We start from the raw sequence: 16,316 nt of genomic DNA, 5'->3' as shown, positions 1-16,316 counted from the left end.
ATTCTTCCATCTCTCTAGGAGGATGGTGTAGGAAGCATTTAAGTAAATAACTAAACCATGATAGGAGGTGGAACAAGTGACATTTCTGGCTTCTCTTTGCAGTCATCTGTCAAGACTTAGGTTGCAGAGAATTAGAAAGCTTGAAGTAATAGTGGCTCAGTGTTCCTATAACACAGAACTTCTCACTGTGACTGGCTTACTGTCAATTTATAACCTGGGGCATGAAGTCTTTTAAATCCTCTGTAATTTTTCAACTGCAAGGGATTTGGGGATCTTATCAATGAAGGAATAATACTGTTAAGGTTTTTTTCTTGCAAGTGTTTCAGGCTTCATATTAAATCTGTGAGCTCCTTGTGTTAGTTGGATTGATCTAATATTTTAACATTTCAAAAGTTGCAGAACAGAAGTTGCAAAGTTTGTGTGCTGCCAGCACCAGGTATCTCTGAGTCACCTGGTTTTCAGCTGGATACACAGACAGCTATGCATAAACATTCTTACTATGTGACATTAATCAGCATGCTTTATTAAAGAATAACATCACTGTTTAGCCAGAGTATCTAATAAGGGAAACTGTCTGTGTGCTGCTGTGCAATAGTATATTCCAAGTGATGGCCTTACTGCCCTGCCACTCTGACAAGAGCCTGTCATATCCAACATTCCAGCTCCAAAAGTGGCCTCTGATTCGTCACTCAGAGGTGGAAAGTCTCTCCTCGTTGGCCCTGCATTGAGACAACACTTGCTCACCTCTGCAACCCACTGTACTTGCAGGTTCCCTGCTTAAACTATGCTACATGAAATGTTACCATTTCTGCTATAAAGACATTCTCATATAACAACCTAATCTGTTTAAATTCATCCGATGAAAGGTGATGTCCTCTACCAGTGAGTTCCCTCAACCACCTACACACTGTCTACAAAGTGTATGCAGACCGTGAGCTTTCCTCTCTTGGCTGCCCCAGGATAAAGTCATTATACGACAAAGCATTTCAGCTAGACAGAAAGCTAAGATGAGCTGTAGTGCTGATACAAGGCATGCAAGTTAGATTAGTTGCTGTGAAACGCCACATACTATTTTTGCAGGGAGCCTTTAATGTCTCCATGCTACGTGCATTGACAAAAAGGATTACTGCACAGTAACTTACAGTCATGTTTACCACATCACCACCTAACCACGTGAATAATAACCTGTGTTGCTGCTATAACCATTCTAGTACAGCTGCAAATACATTTTCCTATAGCTTATCAATAAAATAACGTGTCTGTGTGGCTTGAGAAATGCAGCATTCAAAACCTAACCTCAGAAATCAAACTAGTAACCCCCAAACAGATGAGAATAAAATGCTAATCATATCATCTCAGCCAGGAAAAAGGTTATTATTAAATGTTTTCATATATATATATATGTAATTTTTTAAATCTAGGAATGGGTTCAAAGTATTAATCAAAGCTATATTCTGGCTCGTCTCCCAGCACTGCTCACTGCAGTAATTTTATTCTGTATACATGTGCAGAGAAAACACAAAAAGTCTTGGCATTTGAAAGACTGATAAAATTTAATTTGTAAGTTTGACTGATAAACACTTCAAACATATCAAAATGTAGGAAAAAATCTGAAGCTTGACAAACAATATGGTTAAGGCACAGTAAATGAAACTCTCCCATGCAAATCTAGCCTGCCTGCTCACCAGAGACAGCATATTCCAGAAAATTCAGGTCTGACCCAGAGCACACAATGGCATTGAGAAGACTCCAATTCCTTTTAATAGTCTGGGGAGGCAATTTTCAGGCAGCAGACTAAGAAGCTGTTCAAATTATCCTCCTGTACTAGTATCCTTGTTTCTTTTATGGTTACAGCTTTACTCAGAGGAGGAGGGTGGGGAGAAATGTAACTGTCTTTTAAAAGCAGTTTCAAAAAAGTGAGAAGCCTGTGTTGCTGTTGTGTTGGTGTTAAATGCTGTAATAAATTGGGGGTGATTTGATTTGATTTGACTTTCATGATATCTAAGGGAAATGAAAATGAAGTCTGCAGGAAATGTGTCAATTCCTCATACAAATCAAAATAGAGTGATTGTTTCTGTAGCAATAATATAGTTTGCCATAAACATTTCTATTGGGAAAGCATTATTGTACTATGATCACCGCCACAAATAGCATTAGAAAATATACATAAAGCAGTAGAAATTAATTTTATGAACTATGCAGTTAAGGATATAGAAATGTTACCTGAGAGAAGGGGTGGGATTTGTCTGCATGAACACAGTGCATGAAGCTGTGTACAGACATACATTCCAGATTAAAAAAAAACAAACCAAAACAAACAAACAAAAAAACCACACAAAAAAAAAGTCAATGAGCAGATTTCTCTGTGGAATCAGAAGGGGGACAAAGAAACAGTGAGAAAGTAAGACATTAACAAAATGCAATCTTCAAGGTATTCCTTCTTCATCTGTCTTTTTACACATGAAAAGAGAACTAACATTTCTCTGCGTTGGTGATTTAGGCTTCCAGCCATTTTCCCTGGTTCGTTCTGCATGTCTGTATAACGTAAAACCTAATGAAATATATTTAAAAAGGATAAAATAAACAGAACTGTTCAGACCCTATAGTTATGGCATAATTCTATCAGCCATCAGATTTTCTGGGAGCAAAATCTGGCAAATGCTTCTACGTTGCACATTACATTCTGATCAGCAAAGCCTTCTTGTCTGTCAAGTATTTTTTGCTTGTTTTAGAAATATGCAGGCATTTTATGCAGGAAACCAATTATTTCCCACTAAAACTATGAAAAAAGGGGGACACTGCACAGACAAGACATCAGTTTTCTGAATGGAATAATGGATGGCACCAGATGCTTGCAACACCGAGAAAGGCGAAGAGTCATTTCTATAGCCTGGAATACCCATGAAGCAGAGGACAGGATGGACAGGACGCTGTATGAACAACTAAAATCTGCCCCCAGAAAAGATCATTAGGGCTTTCTGCATGACCCATCTCTAATATAATAATGATCTTTGAAAAGAAGTATTTTCAAGAGAAGAACAAGGAAATTCAGACACAAGCACAGGGGCAGTAGTTCGAAGGATGTGGTTTCCTGGAGATCTCCTGGTGTTTGGGAAAAAAGCCATAACCAACATAAGTGAGGAAGCAAAAATGCATCTTAAATTGAAGATAGACACAACTGATATTTACTTTTATATTTTGGCATCAATGCACAAGCCAATAAACCAGCTGTCCTAAAATGTACTAAGTCCTTTCCAAGGAAAAACAGAATATCATCAGTATTCCAATCTATAACAAAAATCTTTTTTAACTCAAACATTTCAGCTGGGCCTTCTAAACAAAACACACTTCGATGTAATAAAAAGAAGTGGGACTGCAAAATATTCCCATCTGGGGGACATACCCAGCATATCACAACTTAGAACAATCTGTAAATCAATAGGTCTTAAGGAACCAGGAGATCCTCGCTAGCGCAGTGACACAAAGCCCAATGTACTGGGTGGCCCAGCTCTTTGTAAACCACCCCTTTATGTTCTTAAGTTGGAAGCTGATCTCTGTATTTTGATATGTCATCACTGGTAACATAGATGCACATCATGGTATTCGTGGTCAAAGTTTATGCTTGGCAAATAGCTTTCATATGGGTTTCAAAAAAGGCAGATAACTGGCTCTCAGGAAATATCTTCCAAGAGGAAAAAAAATCAGGTAACACTTTTTGCAAAAAGAAAGGCATCCCTTTTGGGAAATTTCTCAACCACCGTGTCTCTAGTATATCCTATTTCATATTTTAGCCCCCTTTTTAGTATTACAAGTTAAATTTTTGCATGTATCATGTTCTTTTCTCTTTCCCATTACACATAACTGTCATTCACTTCTGTCTGCAGATTTTGTAATTAGCCCCATCATACATGCACTGCCTACCGTAGAATATAGCCAGCAGCTCTGGAGAACTGAAATATTTGGGTCTGACACATCTGGGAGATTTTCACTGGTGTTTAAATTGAAGGCAAGAGGCTTGATGCATCTCTAGACAAGATACTCAGTTCAGGATACCTTAGATAAAATTCCCATCTCCTTTCAGTAAGCATAACTCCCAAAGTCTTCCCTTAAACTAGGATTTCATAATAGGACAGTCAGGAAAAACATGATGATTTCATGATATATTTGAATTACTGAAACCAATTAAAAATAATACATACCACTTTTTTTATAACTATATTTTAAAAAAACAAAAACAAACCAGTAGCAGGTTATGCATCAAGAAAAATACAAAACTAATAACCAGCAGTCTGTTAGATGTCCTTTTGTTCCTTTGATGTGACATAAGGTACAGGAACTGTCTTCACGAAGATCAGGTATAACTTTCCCAATCAAGTACAAATCTACCTGTCAACACGTGATCCAGGCACACAGCCAAAAGTGCTAATTCAGTTCTAACTGAATGGATGTAAAATATGCCTTTAAGGTACTAGAAGTGTTTTAGAATGACAGCTGTTTATTATTCAGCCTGGACTACAAGCATTACAAAATATTAATGTTCTTTCTTTTTAATTAACAAATATTTAGGTCCATCCAGCCTCTCATATACCAATCAGGTAAATTTCATGGTGTGGACACATGTGGCTTATTTTTCCTATGTATATTTCCTGTGGCTGAAAGAGATTATACTTGTCAGATTAGATCCTTTACTTGCACAATGTGTCTGCAACAGGTTCTTTTGCTAAAGGAAATAGGAAGCGATTTTTTCAGCTAGTGATCATTGTGTTGTTGGCCAGTTTAGTCATGGAAAAAAGCATGATTCCAAATTGAAAGTTGCCTTTTCTATTTTTGCTACTTCAGGAGTTTTGTTCTTGCTCAACTGAGTACAAAATCATAAATCCTGTTTTTCTGGGCATCTCAGCAGGTTTTAACCATGCTGAGACACACAATTATCCTTACCCTTCCCTTCATAAACATCTCGCTACCTGTTGTTGAGAACTGACCAGCTCATAACGTGCTTGCTCTTCCCCTGCAATTCCTCTGCTTGCCCACAAACAAGTAGCTGGTGCAAACGGCTGTAGCTTCACAGCAGCCACTGAATCCATGACAACTTTGGCCAGCTCAGAAGTTTCACTTCTGTGTTTTAGTGTTGCTTAGCTGATAAATTTTACAGCTATAGGATTCACTGAAGCATTACAAAAGTTGCATTTAAAAAAAAAAAAAAAAAGGATAAAAAGACATGTCAAGTCTGTAATACCACAGAGCACCAGACGTGGCTGTAACAGCTAACAAGAACCCACCTCCCATGCTCTAGCGTCTAGCGCTACTGCTCAAAACCAGGGTTTAGAGATTTGTGTAACTTCCCCTGGGTAACAGAGGTACAAAACCAACCCAGCATTGTACACCTGAGGCTGCTCTACCAAAGTCTAAATGAGCAAACATTTCATTTCCTCTCTAAAGGAAGAAGTTGGGAATCAGAGGTTTCTAAAGATGTTGAAACAGTAAGCTAAAACATATTCCTAAGGCTTGCTGAGTTTCAGAGCTTTGCCCTGCCAAATTCCTGGCTGTGTGCGTTTAAATACAGATCTCCCTCCTGTTTCCAAATTTACCTTTTAATAATAATATCACATAATAATTCCATTCATCTCTCCCCAAAAAAATTAACTTCCACAGATATCCATTTTATTTTTAATGCAATCTACATCACAGTATTTCAGGCAGAAAAAGTTACTTCTTTTCTGAAAGGGAAAATAAAAAAGCCATTATTAGGCTGAGACACAAAATTCATCCAAAAGAAGAAACAAAAAAAATGTGCCTGTTGCCTCATTTGAACTTCAAAACAATCAATTCCATTGCATCAACATTTATTCAAAAATAAAAAGCTTTCCCAAATTACGACCTTCTGCTGCCTCACTCTCAGCTATTTCATGGCTGACTTACAGCCTTGAGAGAAAAAAAAAAGCAGCTCATTACAGAAATATCAGTATAGCCTCAATTCCAGCAGCACAATCAGTTACTCCAGCTATTATTGTGACTAATAATCACATTATTATGAACGAATAGAGGCAGAAGACAGGTGGTGAGAAATGCAAAGAAAACTGTGTACATAAAAATCCATTGCTATCAATGGATGACAAAAATAAAATAAAATAAGGTATCTAATGGAAGACAGATTTCTATTTTAAAGGCCGCTGTTAATTTCTTCTTAGTTCATATGGACAAATATTGATTAATACTTATAGCTAACACAGTTACATAGAAAACTTCTACAGCACTTGCTCTCATGAAACCCAGGGGAGAGGAAACCATTACTACCATCTTGGGCTGGTCATTTGAGACTTACCTTTCCTTCTTTCCCTTTGAAATGCAAGAGAAAATAGCGTACAGCTGGGAAGGATTCTTAGTGACAAATGTTATATTTAGAGCTGTCATAAGCATATACTTTCCCATACCACTCTCCAGTGTGTTTGAAATCTCCTGAAGGCCTCCTTTGTATGCATTAGGTACTGGAGAAAGTTGACCTAGGATAAAAATACTCTGCCTTGAATCTTTTCACACTTCCAGACATCAAGATATACAGCCAGATTGGGTCAAAGAGCTGAGGCTATAAAGAAAAATCCTGATCTTTTTATCATCTTATAGTGCCTAGAAAATGAATGTACCCACAAATAGTAGAACGTTTAAAAGCTGCCTAGTAACTGGCTATAAAATTTAAAATTCTGTCTACTGGATGCCAAGCATACACGTTCACTACCTTCAGACAATACCCATATTCACAATACATATATACGCATAGAGGTCATGTATTTTAACACATTGTGTTTCCATTCATATGACATCAACAGACAAGCAATAAAGACTGTCAGCTCCCCTTCCAGAAAGCAAACCATGTATCAGCCAAAGGAGAATTAGGTAGTCCTCCTCCTTATAGCAGGTTTTCCAGGAGGCTGAACTTCAGAGTTACATCATCATCAGTAGCTTCAGCTGAGTTCTGAAAACTCAACCCTTCTGGAAATAGGACAAACTAAGGGAGCAACCCCATGATTGCACAAGACTTTTTATAACCACAAAAGATGTATGGGTTCTACTTAAGGTCTTTGGAAGGATATTAAGATGCAGTGTTGCTGTTTCTTTTAAAAGCACTCTGCCTACTTGATAAAGATGTTGAAGGAAGTGAGGAGGTTAAGTTCAGTATTCCACAGAATTCTCAGTGCAGGTGAAATAGAATTGCCTGAATCATTCCACAGTGGCACTTCATTTTGGAGTCTCTGGGATTTTCTCTATTTCAATTTTATAAACAGATCACATTTCATATCCTTTTAATGTTAAAAGAAATCCTGCAGTTGGGTACAAACTGGCAAAAAAGCATCCAATGACTATTACTTTTTGCTAATTTTTCTTGAATAAACCTCAACAATTCTACTCTGAATGCTAAAAAATGTACGTTTAGTAGTTACTTTTCCCAAAAAATATGCTTTATTTTTCAATTCAAAATGAATTTTTAATTAGAAATGTGAATTAGTTAAGATTTTTAGAATTACTTGAAGGTATCACAATTCATGGCAGATAAACTACATGATTTCAAATGATACTTTTTCAGTTTACCAAGGAAATGTCAAATTTCCTTTGACAACAGTGCCCTTATAGAACACAGATTCGTTTATTTTTCTACTTTCACAATATCAAACTGTACATTTAGAAAATCATTATTTGAATTTTATTCAACTCTTTTCTTTCAAAAAACTGGGAGTAATTCTGGGAAGAAATACAGCTTTCTTCAGATTTAAAGAATTTTGGCACTTAAGAACTGTATTTGAAGCAGACAGACATATGAGTTTCATACATACTGGAGATCAGATCTGATCCAAAACTTGCTTAAGTAAATGGCTGATTTTAATGGATAAAATGGGCTATGAAACTTATTCTTTATTAGAAGTTCCACTCTCCATTTCCCTTGTGTCTCGCACTGGTAAAAATAGACTTTCAATGGTTTATTATTTCCTTGCAAATGCTGACAATTCCCACAACACTGGTTCAGGATTATCAATGCATGAGGTACAGAAACGTTGGTACTTCATAATTTGGTAAAAATAGAATCTAAATTGTACGGATACACTTATATCCTGTCCCTCTTCCCTTGCCCTTAATGACCTCTCCGTGGGATATTGCTGTGATTTCATTCCATCTTTGAAAACTGAAAAATGCAGACTAAATAAAGGGAAAAGCATGAACCCTGAAGAGAAAACACCTGTGGTCTTTATTTGTAAGCCATAACCATCACCACAGAGGTGGGGAAGCATTTCTTTGCAATACAGTCACAAACAATGCAGCTTTCCTCAGTTTTCAGATAACATGTTATCACAGGGTAACCTTATATGATGCTCTCCATTTCTTCCATGCTTTTTCTTTTCTCTTATAGGTCTCTGCTTCACTAGCATTTAATAGCATTAGGTTCAGAAACATTACTCATAAGGAGAGAGATCATGGCTTTTAGCCTTCTCCGAGTAAAACAAAGCAGTGACCCTCTGTTTTCAACCTGCTGTTAACAGTGTTGGACATAAAACACAGCTAGAACTCCAGAGGACTGCTTGCCTTTGGCACATTGCATGCTCCAGTCAAGCCACAGCCAGGTCTGCATGGGTCTAGGGTCTATGTTCTCACCATGGAGATTTTTCAGCAAACAATCCAGTTCAGTTAAAAGCAGGCTAAATCCTGCTTTTCTTTCTACTGAAATACCACTCACGTCACTGCTCTTCCAAAATAATTGTCAGTGTCAGTCACTACGTACAATCAGGATGAAAAGCATACTGCAGAATCAATAATAACAGGATCCATGTCAAGTCACAAATTAAAAGCCTCTTACCTCAGAAAAATCAAGGACCTAGTCTCTCACGCTCCTTCTTTCAACTCAGCCAAAGGGAATAATTCAAGGCCCAGGTGTGCAATGCTAGGGAAAGGAAAGGAAATGTGCTTGTTATATGAAGCAGGTGTTGAATATTGTCATAACTGAGGCCAAGTTAATAACATTCTAATGAGCAGTAATAAAGAGTCAAAAGCAATAAAAAAGGAGCAAATAACCTCTAGAGTAATCATGATGTACTTAATATACCCAGAGAGCAAAGGGCATTATTAAATGGGGGAAGAGGAGGGGTGCAGCAAAGGGAAAGGTGTGAGCAAAGCATACTGCATCTCAGTACAATTTTTCACTGGAAAACAAGGAAAACTGACATTCTAAAGAATATTGTAAACAAAAAATTTTGGTGAAGTAGTAAATTTCCCAATACCAGCACACAACATATTTGTGATCCCCAGAGCCTCTTAGATGGTATAAACAAAAATAGTTCAATATCACTGTTTGTCTCCTTTGATGTTTTGTTTACACCCAAGCAACTTAAAAGAACTTGAGCCCAAACAGGCATAAATGCACATCTTCTCAATGTGTGTCTCAAGTACCTCCTGATAATAAACAGTGAAGGTGAACAAGGTGTGTATGCAGAGGCTTCATATTGGTACTACCTGTGTACAACTGACATAGGGATTATTTGGGTAAAACATCTTTTACATTAATTACTTTTTATTTACAGTAAAAGCAAGTCACTTCTTTTTGTAAATTTTAAGAGGGAACATAAATAAAATAAGAAAGGAAGGCATCATTTGCCTAAGTTGTCCAAGTGCTATTTTGAGGTTTACACACAACTCAAAACTTGATGCATTCTCACAAAGGATTAGGGTGTCTGAGGTTTTCAAAGTATAAAAAAATCTCAGTGTATTGCAGAATTAAACTTTTTTGTAAACCTGAAGACTTTCAAAGGCCTCTCCACTTGAGAAATGTCTGTTTCTTGGTGCAAATGTGCACAGCGAGTTCTGAATAGGATTTTCCAACACTGTGTTTTCTGCTCAGATATGACACACAGGCTGGGCCAGCTATACATCATTTGTTCCCATGCCTCACATACTTGCCCTCTCTCACCGTTCCATTACAGGCAGATTATGGTCCACATGCCTGTAATTTTGGATGGAAATCCAGAGTGTGGTGTACATTGTATTCAACTAGAAGACAAACACCAAAACGCATGTTTATCCCACCTGCCCCCCGCCCCCCTCCCCCCCCCCCCCCAAATTTATAAATGCAGTGTGCTTAGAACTAGGTTGTAAAAATAGAGCCTGGACTTTGGTGACAGGTTTTAACCTGGCATTGCTATAGTCCACAAGATAAATCCTGTGGCCCGTCTCCCTTTTATGCATTTCAGGAACAAAAGTTCAATTTCTTATTAAAGCAAATGCAAAGGTAACCTGTCCACACAGGTCTCCTGTGGGGTCAGAGAAACTTTCATGGAGTAGTTAGTCATTTTCAAAGACAGACTCATCCAAAGGCTATGGAAATGGCTAGTGGCATATCATGGATTTGAGCTGGTTTTGGATCATGATCTGTAAGAAAATATGTCTATTCTAAAAGCGGAAGGGAGGGAGGAGCAGAGAGGCTGTTGTCTGCCTTTGTTCATTTTGTAATTCTCATGTTTATACTGCCATAAACAAATATTCTGATGTCTCAAGCTGGCAGTGAAAAAGAACTATTTTCCCCTGTAAATAAAAACTGGTCCTTCTTTCTTGCTGCAGGAAATTGATGTGATTTGTATGTTGTCTGCACAATTTGAACAGTGTTAAAAAACCCACAGCAGACCGCTTCACTGAACTTGGCATCCAGATACCACCTGTTTTTGAAGTTACATACTTTTGCACTTATTAATGTACTTAATATTTAGCATGTAGATTTTTCAAACCTTCCTTTCAGCTCTGATTTCTCCAGAAATTCCAGAGTATTGCTGATGATAACAACAAAGAAACTACTGCACTGATTTAATGCTCTGACTCCTGTATACCATATAATAAGACAGCTTTCTTTCTATGCTATTTTAGAGTTTTTCATATCAAGCTGGCAGTGAAAAAATCTCTAAGCTTTCTCCAATCAGAGTTTTGAGGTCTTGAATATATGCCTTCCTCAGATACTTCAGAAAGAATTCAAGGTGCCTAAAACTTCTGGAAATCAAGATATTGTATTTATCCTTGGCTTTTCAGTCTAATGCATTAGGTAAGCAGCTGGAACCAGACTCTGCACTGCATCCCTGTCCCTGCACAAAGCCAGCAGTGCAACAGGAGCCTCATCTGCCACTCCTTGACCTGCCAGTGCACAAGCTCTAAAGCCCTTGTTCACATGTTTAATGTTTAATTCCCAATGGAAATGCCCAAATCTAATATACCACATGAATTAGAGGGGCAGTTTCAAGTCCTTGTTCCAACTCCTATTGCCTTACTATTTGATTTTAGCTGGAGGGATCTGAAAAGAAACATACATAAGGATTCTGAGTTCAGTCAACAACTGTTTGGACAGAGAAGGCACAAAACCACATGCATAATTTTCTTAACATTTAGGTCTTTGCCTACACTCTGCTCAGTGAACTTTACTCTGATGATTCAAAGTGTCGTTATATTGCCATTATCACTAAAACAGAATTCTTTTTCATAACAGAAAAATTATTTAGGAACTAAATAGCTTGACATGGTGTCATATTTTATCTTAACACCTTCCAAAGATTCCATATAGTCATTTTCCAAGAAACTAGATAAAAAGTGACAGCAAAAATATTTAAAGAGATATTAAACCACTGGAAAAAGCATTAAAATACAGTGAAGGTAAATGTAATTGTTTTTAAACCCAATGTTTTTGTAAGATAAATTCAACATTGGACAGGCTCTTTAAAAATCAATTTGCACTTGCTTCCGCTATAAAGATTTATCCCAGATAAAAAAAAAAACCATTAGTATTAAAGTGCTTAAAAACTTGGCAGACTATCTCCAAAGGCATCAATTTCTAGTGCTAATTAACACTAATTATTCACTCAGCAGTTGTAAGTTGCATTCAGTCCCTGAGGGTGGAAGAGAGATTTGTCTCTCTCCAGAATAGCATGTTTTGTATATTTGTTTCAGGAGATTTTTACATTCAGTCATCAAAACAGCATGGACTTCAAGATCTGCAGAACATTCCTCTGTTACCAGGAGCAGATCAAGATTTTCTTCTGTAGTACAGAGCCTGTATTGTCCCTCAACATCCTGAACTTGGCACAAGGGTTTTTATCTATCCCATTTTTCTGCTATGCAGTAGAGATTGAAGCCCACACATTCTTCCAGTCTGTAAGTGAATTTAATTTAGCAGTTTTCTGATTGCTCATGCTTGAAGGTCCAGTGTCCAACTTGGCTGTTAAAACAACTATGCGTAACTGACTCAGAGCTTATTGTTCGTGACCACAATTACCAGAGAGGCCACTGTGTCCTGTATCTCCAATGCTTAGATTTGGACTCATACCAGGTCCCTCACATCCCTTGAAAGTCACTCCTTCAAGCACTATGAGCAGCTAATAGACTTGGACACTGGTACTGCTCTGCAACACCTAGAGATGATTCAACTCCTTTCTCCCCAAGGTGAATCATGATGAAAATTGGAAAACAAAAACTTTTCAGGGAATTAAATGCTTCTAGCAATGCTTATTTAGAAACAGCAAATTATTTCATTGTCATAATTTCAACCCAGACCAATGAAATTACTGTTCCCTAATTTATAGGTTTGTCTTTCTGATGCAAAATTAAACTCAAATGGACCTTTTATTCCCCCCACCCCCCATAAAAATATAGTGATAGTAAATGAATCCCTGTGTTCTGGGAAACAGTGGGGTTTTTAGATGTCACAATTTCCCAGCTTGCCTTTTAAATACCTTTAAATACTTGTGTTTTGTTACATAGCAAAGCAAGCACTGGGGGTGGAGGGGTGCAAAGAGATAGGTTCAAATTTCCTGATGCAAGAAGAAAATGGGGCTGACTAGAAAAGCTGCTGAGAAGAATATTAATGCAGCATGACACCTCCTCTGCCCAAGAAAAAAAAAAAAAAAAGATAGATGTATGTGAGAGAGAGAAGCAATAAAGGGTCAGTAATAAAAGAAATATATCACTTGTAGAATTGACTAGGCTTTACTTGAGATTTATAATCCATTCTAACTGTAGTAATTTGTGACTCCTGGAGACAGACTGCCTATTAGACATGATATTTTTGTAGGGCACCACCCAGGAATAAAATACATGAAATGCATGAGCTAATTTGCTCTTCCCTGGTGTTATTTTAAATAATATTCTTTGTACCAGAATTTTTTATTTAATGCCATTAACTACCAGTCAAGAGATGACAAAAGCAGACAGAAGGGGTTAAGTGACTTGTCCCAAAATTACACAGCAAGTCAGTGAGAGAATTTGCCTGATTCCTTAAGTCTCCTGATGTCTTTACTCAGCCTAGCACATCACGGCTTCTAGACAACCCTATAACTTTCTTGGGTCTACAGATCTCTCCAGTCCTACCTTGTATATCACAGAACACTCAGTCTCTGAGGGACTCCAGAGAGTTAGGTGCTTTTCAAAATCTTGGCATTAAGCTTCAGTAACTGATCCAGCACAGCCCATCATAGCTGGCACAGCAGGACCACAGCACACGGTGATACTGCACTATAAACTCTGAAGCAGCTAACGGCAGCATGGCACCAGTTTCATTATCCATGGGATGGACAGAACTGTGCTTGGAGATCTCCAGGCTTCAAGCAGCAAAGGGTACTTTGCAAGAACTCTCACACAGCCCTCTGTTGTCAAGATTGTGATTTCCTGATATAATTAATCAAAGCCTCAGCTGATATAAATTGCCAGAGTAGCGGTGACTGCCCTGAAGCTGCGCTGATTTACAGCTGCAGAAATTAGATCTATTGACTATAGTGAAAGTATTTGCAGAGTATGGAACACTGATGTGACTAAAGGCACATTTAATACCTGAGCACATGGCAGGTTTATTAGCTTGGATTCAGTGTTATGTTAATATCGTAACAGCTTCTGGTAAGCTCAGGCTGAAGAAGAGCAAGCGTATGTCCTCTAAAAACTTCTAGAGGTCAAACTTTTGGTTCTACCCTACAGTAGGTAAACATTCTCTAAGTCCATCAGAGCATCGCTTTAAAGCTCAACTTCACTGCTTATTCATAGGTTTAAGTAGCCATATAGTCTGACTTTAATAAGAAAATGAACAAATAAAAGGAAGGTGAAAGAGCAGGGAAACGTCACGATTTCCAGTAAATGTTAATTCCTCAATATATTTCATATCATCCTGTAGAAATATAAGTGGTTGCATGAAACCATTGCCTTCGTGTGGGATTTGTGAAGGAAAAGTTTAAAGGATCTGATACCTGAGTTTAATGCAGTTTGGGGTTTTACTGGGGGGTGAGGTGAGCAGGTTGGGTTTTTGTCTTCCTCTCTTTACCTCTCAGTTGCTTGACCAAATATTTTAGAATAATCCTTGTTTTGCTCTTCACCTTGGCTCAGAGGGAGATATGTCTTGCCTTGTTAAAGAGTAATTAGGATGTTCTCCTAATCATTTCATTAATAGGAAAGGACCATAAGTTACTCTTGGGGTTTTTGAAAGTCCTTATTGGAAGAAGGAAAGGTGGAATAATAATCCCCTATGGCTATCACATTTTTTTCTGCATTCTGTGGGTCTATTATTTAATTAAAGAAGCCTGTACTTCTGTTTCTGGTCAATGTGAATAAATTAAGCTGATCAAATTCAAAGTATTGCATTAGTTGAACTGACAGTTCCACTCTTACAAACTGAAAGTAGAAATCTGCTAAAATTAGAAGAAATCAGTCATAGGAAGTTCTTCTATTGTGTTTGCAGGTTCCCTGGACCTGTTGAAGCAAGTCCAGAGAAGACCACAAAGATGATCCGAGGGCTGGAGCACCGCTCCCCTGGAGACGGGCTGGGAGAGCTGGGCTGTTCAGCCCAGGGAAGAGAAGGCTCCGGGGAGACCTTAGAGCAGCTTCCAGCACCTACAGGGGCCGTCAGGAAACCTGGGGAGGGGCTTTGTACAAGGGCCTGTGGTGACAGGACAAGGGGGGTGGCTTTGAGCTGAAAGAGGGTGGATTTAGATTAGAGATGAGGAAGAAATTCTTCCCCGTGAGGGCAGCGAGGCGCTGGCCCAGGCTGCCCAGAGCAGCTGTGGGTGCCCCATCCCTGGCAGTGTCCCAGGCCAGGCTGGACGGGGCTGGGGGCAACCTGGGCTGTGGCAGGTGTCCCTGCCCATGGCAGGGGGGTAGAACTGGATCATCTTTAAGCTCCCTTCCAACCCAAAGTGTTTTGATTTTATTTTTCTATAGGACCTTTATTTGTCTTCTCTGAAGACTAGCCATCTGTATACATTTTTCCTACCCAACAAACACAGCTTGCAGGGAGTTAATTATTTAAAAAAAAACTAAAAAAAAAATTTTTTTTTTAAATAGCCGTTTCTTATACAATGTTTTCTCCCACTCTATTGAGCAATCTAAAGGATTTCATAAAGGACCAAACTTATGCAAGTAGTGAAATTACATACAACCCCTAAGGACTTGGACGACAAAGACACGATTTAACTTGGTGTTTAGGACTATGGGGAATTTCTCCAAGAAGAGCAGCTCTGTGGAACGTAATTTGAAAGCACCATAACAAATTCAATTTAGCTGATACTGACATGACATGCAATTATATAAAGCTTCTTAAGGACCCAATTAAAATCTACCTTAATTTCTTACACCAGTTGCAGGAGTTCATGCATTTGGGATCATATAACAGTCTGGGTTGGAAGGGAGCTTAAAGATCATCTAGTTCCAACCCCCCTGCTATGGGCAGGGACACATGCCACTCGCCCAGGTTGCCCAAAGCCCCATCCAGCCTGGCCTTGGATCTACCGATTCCTGGCTATTTCTATACTAGAGTTGTGAGAACGGGCTCATGAACAGACAAGTACAGGAAACTGTGGCCTGCAGCAATGCAGCTTTGTGGCAGTCTATTAGTCTGGCTGCAGCTTGGTCATGAGGTGCATGCACTGCACTAGTCCATGTTACACGTAAACAATATGGATGTCAGGTGAGTCTGGACTTGAAAACAGGTTCAGAATTGACCTTTTTGAAACACATGCTGTTGATGTGATGATGATGATGATGATGAAACACATACAGATGGATGTAATGATGATTTTATGGCATGTGAGAAAACCACCATGTGTAACCTCCTTGTATGTTAATTTTTGCCAGAAAAATTACCATTGTAAATTCCTAAATTCCCCCCCAAAATAAGCATTTTGGTGATTCTCATGAAACTTTCTCTAGATGGTTAAATATTTAATGAAGCATGCAAAAGTGCTTACAAGAAAAAGGCAAGAAATTCAACGCTCTGAATTAATGCTTTTGCATGAAATCCAGAATAAGTTTACAGAAAGAATTTG

General features: G+C 38.3%; 1 protein-coding gene across 1 annotated transcript in view; it reads right to left on the bottom strand.

Moving 5' to 3' along the window:
• The window catches only part of LOC308073052 (uncharacterized protein), a 107,132-nt gene extending 91,121 nt beyond the window's left edge, over window positions 1-16,011 (bottom strand). Inside the window, exon 1 of the mRNA XM_080410791.1 lies at window positions 8,843-16,011. The gene's annotated coding sequence lies outside the window, so the exon portion shown is untranslated. The remainder of the gene's footprint in view (window positions 1-8,842) is intronic.
• Window positions 16,012-16,316: the final 305 nt, after the last annotated feature.

This window comes from Falco punctatus (assembly GCF_963210335.1).
Source record: "Falco punctatus genome assembly, chromosome: 14".
NCBI classification, from domain to species: domain Eukaryota; kingdom Metazoa; phylum Chordata; class Aves; order Falconiformes; family Falconidae; genus Falco; species Falco punctatus.
This window is presented reverse-complemented; position numbering and strand designations above follow the sequence as displayed.